Here is a 7,562-nt window from a genome sequence, read left to right on the forward strand (position 1 = left end):
AGACAGTTGGAGATACGAGTGAGGAGAGTAGGGGAGAGGTCTGGAGAGGAAAGATAGATTTGAGTGTCATCAGCATAGAGAGGATATTGGAAACCAAAAGAACTAATGAGCTTACCTAGTGAGGACGTATAGAGAGAGAAGAGAAGAGGACCAAGGACAGAACCTTGGGGTACCCCTACAGTTAGTGGAAGTGAGGGGGAGGTGGAGTCATGAGAGGAGACAGAGAATGAACGGTCAGAAAGGTAGGACGACAACCAAGAGAGGGCAGTGTTACGCAGACCAATGGAGTGAAGGATTTGCAGTAGGAGAGGATGGTCCACAGTGTCAAAAGCAGCAGAGAGATCAAGTAGAATAAGTAGAGAGTAGTGTCCCTTAGATTTAGCAGCATGGAGGTCATTGCATACTTTTGTAAGGGCAGTTTCAGTGGAGTGGAGAGGACGGAAGCCAGACTGGAATGGGTCAAGCAGTGAGTGTGAGGAAAGAAAGGAAGTAAGGCGGTTGTAGACAATACGCTCAAGGAGTTTGGAGGCAAAAGGGAGGAGAGAGATGGGTCGGTAGTTGGAGAGAGTGTTTGGATCAAGGGTAGGTTTTTTAAGAATAGGAGAGATGAGAGCGTGCTTGAAGGCAGAGGGGACAGTGCCTGATGAGAGGGAGAGATTGAGAAGGTGGGAAAGATGGGAACAAGCAGAAGAAGAGAGGTGGCAAAGGAGGCGGGAGGGGATAGGGTCAAGTGGGGAGGTGGTGAGGGGACAGGAACGAATGAGGGCCATGACTTCCTCTCCAGATGCATGGGAGAAAGATGACAGAGTTGGTGCGAGGGATGGGGAGGGTTGGTAAGGGATGGGAGAAGGCTGGTTACTGATAGTCTGGTGTGATGTGATGTCCTGACGTATGGAGTCAATTTTGGATGTGAAGTAAGTGGCAAAGTCAAGAGCAGAGAGTGAGGAAGGGAGACGAGGTGGAGGTGGGCAGAGGAGTGAGTTGAGAGTGGCAAAGAGGCGCCGAGGGTTGGAAGACTGGGAGGAGATGAGGTTCTTGAAGTATGACTGTTTAGCAAGAGAAAGGGCAGCACTGAAGGATGAGAGCATAAGTTTGAAATGGAGGAAGTCTGCCCTAGAGCGTGATTTCCTCCAGTGTCGCTCAGCAGTACATGAGCATTTTTGCAGATATCTGGTGCATTTGGTGTGCCAGGGTTGAGGTGTTAATTTGCAAGGGTGAATAGTGGTTGGTGGAGCAACAGAGTCAAGAGCAGAAGTAAGGGAAGCATTGTATGTGGAAGTGGCTTGTTCAGGGCATGAGAGAGAGAGAATAGGAGAGAGAAGTGAGTCAAACAGGGAGGAAAGGAATGTGGTGTCAATAGCTTCAATGTTACGCTTAGTGATGGTAGCCTTAGGAGGTAGAGATGGGGAAGTCGAGAGAGATAGGTTGAAGGAGAGCAGGTGGTGGTCAGAGAGGGGAAATGGGGAGTTGGAAAAATCAGAAATATCACAGCGGTGAGTGAAGACCAGATCCAGTGAGCTCCCATTCACATGGGAGGGTGAGGAGGTCCACTGGGAGAGACCAAGTGAAGAGGTGAGGTTAAGGAGTTTAGAGGCAGGGGATTGTGTGGGGATGTCAATAGGGATGTTGAAATCGCCTAGGATAATGGTGGGAATGTCAGAAGAGAGGAAGTGAGGAAGCCAGGAAGCAAAGTTGTCGATGAATTTGGAAGCAGTGCCAGGGGGGCGGTAAATGACAGCTACTCTAAGATGGACTGGTTGGAAGAGGCATATGGCGTGGACCTCAAATGTAGAGAATATAAGGGATGGTTCTGGTGGTATGAGTTGGTAGGAGTAACTAGAAGGTAAAAGGACCCCAACACCACCCCCATGGCGACCCCCAGGTCGGGGTGTGTGTGGGAATGTAAGGCCCCCAGCAGAGAGAGCAGCAGCAGAAGTAGTGTCAGAGGGCGTAATCCAAGTTTCAGTAATGGCTAGTAGGTGTAGGGAGTTGGAAATGAAAAAGTCATGAGTGGGGACCAGTTTGTTACAAACAGATCTGGCATTCCAAAGGGTACAGGATAGGGGGTATGAGTTTGTGGGAGAGATGTGAATTAGATTTTCAGGGTTGCTGTAGCGATTAGGTGGGATTAACTTTGAGGGCAGGGATGATGAGAGAGTAGTGATGGTACGGGTGCCTGAGCTAGGAGGGGAAACTGCAGGAGGTGGGCAGGGAGGGAGGTCAGTGTGATGTGGATGGGGGTGTGGGGAGGTGACAGGGAAGGGAGAGAGGGAGCAGGGCTGAGTTGTGGGGTAGCAGGACCATGGGGCAGAGGTGAATGAAAGTGGGGTAACAGGAAAGGTGGGGGAAGGAAACAGAGGGATGGAGGGGAGACAGAGGAGGGGAGAGAGGAGGAGGTGGAGGAGACTAGTGGGGGAAGGATAAAGATACATTATTAGGTAGACACTGAGTGATGTGGGGAGTATAAGAAAACCTTGACATAGTGTTAAGTAGGTAAATAGGTTGAAGTAGTGGAAGTAGGAGAGGAGACTGTAAGGCAATCCGAGCAGAAGAATTGCAGAAATGCAGGTGAGAAAAGCAGTGTAGGCTCAAGGGGTGTAGATTTAGTATGAAATGAGTCAAAAGCGTAGATAAAGTGGGTGCAGAAATGTATTTGGAGTGTAAGAAATGAAAGGATTGTGAGAGGTTTAAGAAGCAATGGTAATTATGTTAGATGTTTTAAGTGTTTGCAGGTAAAATTGCATTGGTGCAGCTGTGCTTAAAAAACAAAATTACAATAATACAGATACAGGCATTTGTAGGTGAAATGGATGGTTTATGAAATGTCCAAGTAAGGTAGTTCTGTGCTATGTAATCAGATGCAACAATCAGGAGGTGAGTGATCTGAGGAGTAAGTGACTCACATTTGTTATTAGTTCTTCAGTTTTCTTTGTTTTGTTAGATTGGTGTGCTTCTGTTTTCCTTCTTTTTCACTTCGATTGAACGCTGATTGAACACTGCTGTTATGTGTCAATTTTATCACGCTTTGATAAAAATGCACGCTTGGATCAATAAATGCGCAGCCAAACGGCTTTGCACAGCCTACACCATTGGACTTAAGTAGAAGACTATTACAAGTAAAACCAATAATTGAAATCTGTAACCAAACCCCCCCCACCTCAAATGTCAGGCAATAAATTACCTTAAAAACAACAACCAGGCATTCCACAAAGATTAAACTGGGTCTATATCATTCAAAACTTTAAAAAAGTACTTAAAAATAAACATACTATGCAATAATGTTTCAATTTGCATTACCCAGCAGAATTAGCTTTGCATATATAGATATAGTGCAGCAGAATATATTGGTGGTTGTAGTCAATTGTAATTACTCAGCAGAATTAGCTTTGCATATATAGATATAGTGCAGCAGAATATATTGGTGGTTGTAGTCAATTGTAATTACCCAGCAGAATTAGCTTTGCAAATATAGATATAGTGCAGCAGATATATTGGTGGTTGTAGTCAATTGTAATTACCCAGCAGAATTAGCTTTGCATATATATAGTGCAGCAGAATATATTGGTGGTTGTAGTAAATTGTAATTACCCAGCAGCAGCTCTACTGCACTCGACATCACCAGTGCTCACAATATATATAATGCTATATACTATGCCATAGTGGTGCTTACTATATAACACCTCCTACTGCATTCCCCCTGGCAATGAGCATGACACCCAGAGAGTGAAACCCCTGGCAATGAGCATGACACCCAGCACGTGAAACTCTTGGCGTTGAGCAGTTTTTGTAAAAGTAATTAGAAGCTTTACTGTAGGGCATAGTGTATCACAGATATTGTGGTGAGTGACATAATATGTTCCAAAGGGCATTAATGTGTGGGGCTTAACATGGTGGAAATTACTGTACTTTTTTCCCTGTGGTGGCCGAGGTCTGTTGGTGCAGGGTCAAGAACTAGGGTGTAAGGTAGTCTTTGCCTGCAAGGCTACGCTCATTTTATGGAGACCATACCCATACATTTAAGTGTGGCATATACCTGCGCTTGCTCGCGGGGTGAGAACATCTCCCTAATTGAATTCAGCGATATGAATAGAGGTTGTGCAGCAGCCACAGAAAGGGTTAATCTCTGCAGCTTGTCACTAAATTACATTGTTGCAATTTTAGCTGGGAGCTGCAATAATTACTCTAATACATAACACAGCCAACACTTCTATATTCACACAATATACTGCATGGTGAATATAGAAGTGGTGCTTGCTAAACAGCACCTCCTACTGCATTCCACATCACCGCTGGTCACACTCATATCAGGCCCATAATGCTGTATACTATGCCATAGTGGTGCTTACTATATAACACCAGGTGCTGTGCAGTGGTCAAAACACACTAACTGGTCCCATGCTGTTGTTGAACTAAAGGCCTATACACACGATGAGATTCGGTCTATGCTAATAGGTTTAAAAAGGTTACATAAAAGCTACTTTATGTATTTATTCATTAAAGTTTTTAAGTTGTATTTTACAACCATACAATGATATGATATATAATGTATCGTATAATCATTACATAATGTTGATGGCATTGAATTGTCTCTGCCTTGACTAGTGGCAGCAGCTTCAGCACTAGGTGGAAGTGGATCTTGATCTTTCCCTATTTTACCCTCCACCTTTTTGTTCTCCATTTTTTAATGTGTGGAATTATATGCCAGTAATATATCTGGAATTAGACGGTGGTAATGTCTGGAATTAGATACCACTAGATAGATACCAGATATCACTGTGACTGGAATGATGACATATGCACAGTGACAGGACACTACCACAGCACCCTACAGCAGCCATATGCGGCACAAGACACTGGAGTATTAGTAATGTACTGTAGTATACTGAGCACCACAAGACAATGAGCAGTGATACGGAGCACTGATGAGATTACTAGAACTGACACTGAGCAGCCAGATGCAGCACTGGACTATTAGTAATGTTCTGTAGTATACTGAGCACCACAATGCAGCACAAGACAATGAGCAGTGATACTGAGCACTGATGAGGATACTAGAACTGACACTGAGCAGCAAGATGCAGCACTGGACTATTAGTAATGTACTCTAGTATACTGAGCACCACATTGCAGCACAAGACAATGAACAGTGATACTGAGCACTGATGAGGATACTACTGAGAACTGACACTGAGCAGGAGAGACACACTACAATTTCATCTTGCGCCTCTTTTTTTATTTATCTTTGCATCATGTGCTGTTTGGGGCTATTTTTTTAAGTGCCATCCTGTCTGACACTGCAGTGCCACTCCTAGATGGGCCAGGTGTTTGTGCTGCCCACTTGGGTCGCTTAGCTTAGTCATCCAGGGACCTTGGTGCAAATTTTAGGACTAAAAATAATATTGGGAGGTGTGAGGTGTTCAGAATAGACTGGAAAGGAGTAGAAATTATGGTTATTGAGCTTAATACTATAGGATCAAAATTACCCCCAAATTCTATGATTTTAGCTGTTTGAGGTTTTAAAAAAAAATCACCCGAATACAAAACCCGAAAGGGTGGTTTTGCCAAAACGCGTCCGTATCCAAAACACAACTGCGGATCCGAAACCAAAACCAAAACATGAAACACGAAAAATGCCCGCTGCACATCTCTAGTTAGGGGAGAAGCATGTAGCCTTGTAGACTATGCACAGCTATATCTAGAAAAATATACGATCTAATCTTTAACCAACCAATGCAAGAAAGTATTTAATGTGAAAATACGAAACACTAGACTAATTGGAGGTGCGCCCTAAAGCAAATTACAATGTTAGGATTAGGGGGTTCGGAAAGACCTCTAGTGTAAACACTACTATATACATTTTAAGATAGGAAGGTACAAATTACATATTCACATTGCATCTATGGGCTGGATTCAAATGTCCCTTTCCTCCCTCAATCGTGCCCGTCAGCAGCTATTCTAATGTTGCTGCCAACGGGTGCGACATGTTTATTTCAGCTCGCTACCCCCAGGGGAAACAAGCTGAAATGTGTGCAAAGAGACCCATTTGGGCAACCAAACGGTGTCTTTTCATGATCGCGCCCATTACTTTATTCAGGTTTAGGTGCTTTGTGCACCTAAACCAGAGTGTAATGTGCGCAATAATTGAGGGCATTTGAATTTCCCTTATATGTGTGTGTGTGTGATATACACACAGACACACATACTGTATTTCTTTATATAATGGACACCTCAGTTTCTATTCATTCATGTCCTGCCCCCTACTCTGTCAGACCCCTTCCCCTCTACTTTTCTGACCCCAAACGCCACTCATTCTTGTTGAGTGCTGGTGGGCCCATTCAGAATTTTGCTATGGGGCCCACAAAGGTCTAGTTACGCCACTGGGCAGGGTTATAGAGGAGGCGGTGCAAGGCATCCTGGGAACAGTCAAAGCTTTAGCCTGTTGGTGCCTTGGATCAAGATCCAACTCTACACCCCGATGTTAGTGTAGTGCCTTTTGGGGTTAAGGTTTTACAGAAAGTTACAGGTTTTTTTAATTTAGTAAAATATGCCCCATTTTAAAGATAGGGCATTTACATTTGTTGCACCTGTGCAGTACATAGCAGCCTGCAGGGCATGTACAGTGGCTTCATTTGGGTGCACATACATTGCCGGCTCCTGGTCGCAAACTGAAATTATTGTGTGTAAGTGGAATTAGCGGTGTTTATGTCATACAGGGGGGTGGGGGAGGTTTGTGGTTGGTGGGGGGCACGCTGTGTGATTATTATCCTGCATCTATACATACATGCGCTAACACCTGGACATACACTGATGTACCCACACCTAATATCCATACATACACGCCCTGACACCTGGACATACACCAACATTCCCACACCTGCATCTATACATACACATGCTGACACCTGGACATACACCAACATACAAGCACCTGCATCTATATATACACGCGCTGACAAATGGACATACACCGACGTACCCACACTTGTATCTATACATACATGCACTGACATCTGGACATACAAGCACCTGCATCTATACATACACGCGCTGACACCTGAACCTACACTGACGTTCCCACACCTGCATCTATACATACACATTCTGACACCTGGACATACACAGACGTACCCACACCTGCATCTATACATACACGCGTTGACACCTGGACGTACACTGACGTACACACACCTACATCTATATATGCATGGATGCAAATGTGGGTACGTCTGTATACGTCCAGGTGTTAGCATGTGTATGTATAGATGTTAGGTGTGGGTACATCAGTGTATGTCCAGGTGTCAGCACATGTATGTATAGATTCACATGTGGGTAAGCCGGTGTACGTCCACGTGTCAGCATGTGTAGGTATAGATGCAGGTGTGGGTACGTTGGTGTACGTTTAGGGGTCAGCGTGTTAATGTATAGATGTTGGTGTGTGTATGTCAGTGTACGTACAGATATAGGTGTGTGTATGTATGTATGTATGTATGTATGTATGTATGTATGTATGTATATGTATAGAGGAAGGTGTGATACATACATATAACACATACATGATAGAT

The sequence above is a fragment of the Pseudophryne corroboree genome, unplaced genomic scaffold, assembly GCF_028390025.1.
Source record: "Pseudophryne corroboree isolate aPseCor3 unplaced genomic scaffold, aPseCor3.hap2 scaffold_143, whole genome shotgun sequence".
In the NCBI taxonomy this organism is placed as follows: domain Eukaryota; kingdom Metazoa; phylum Chordata; class Amphibia; order Anura; family Myobatrachidae; genus Pseudophryne; species Pseudophryne corroboree.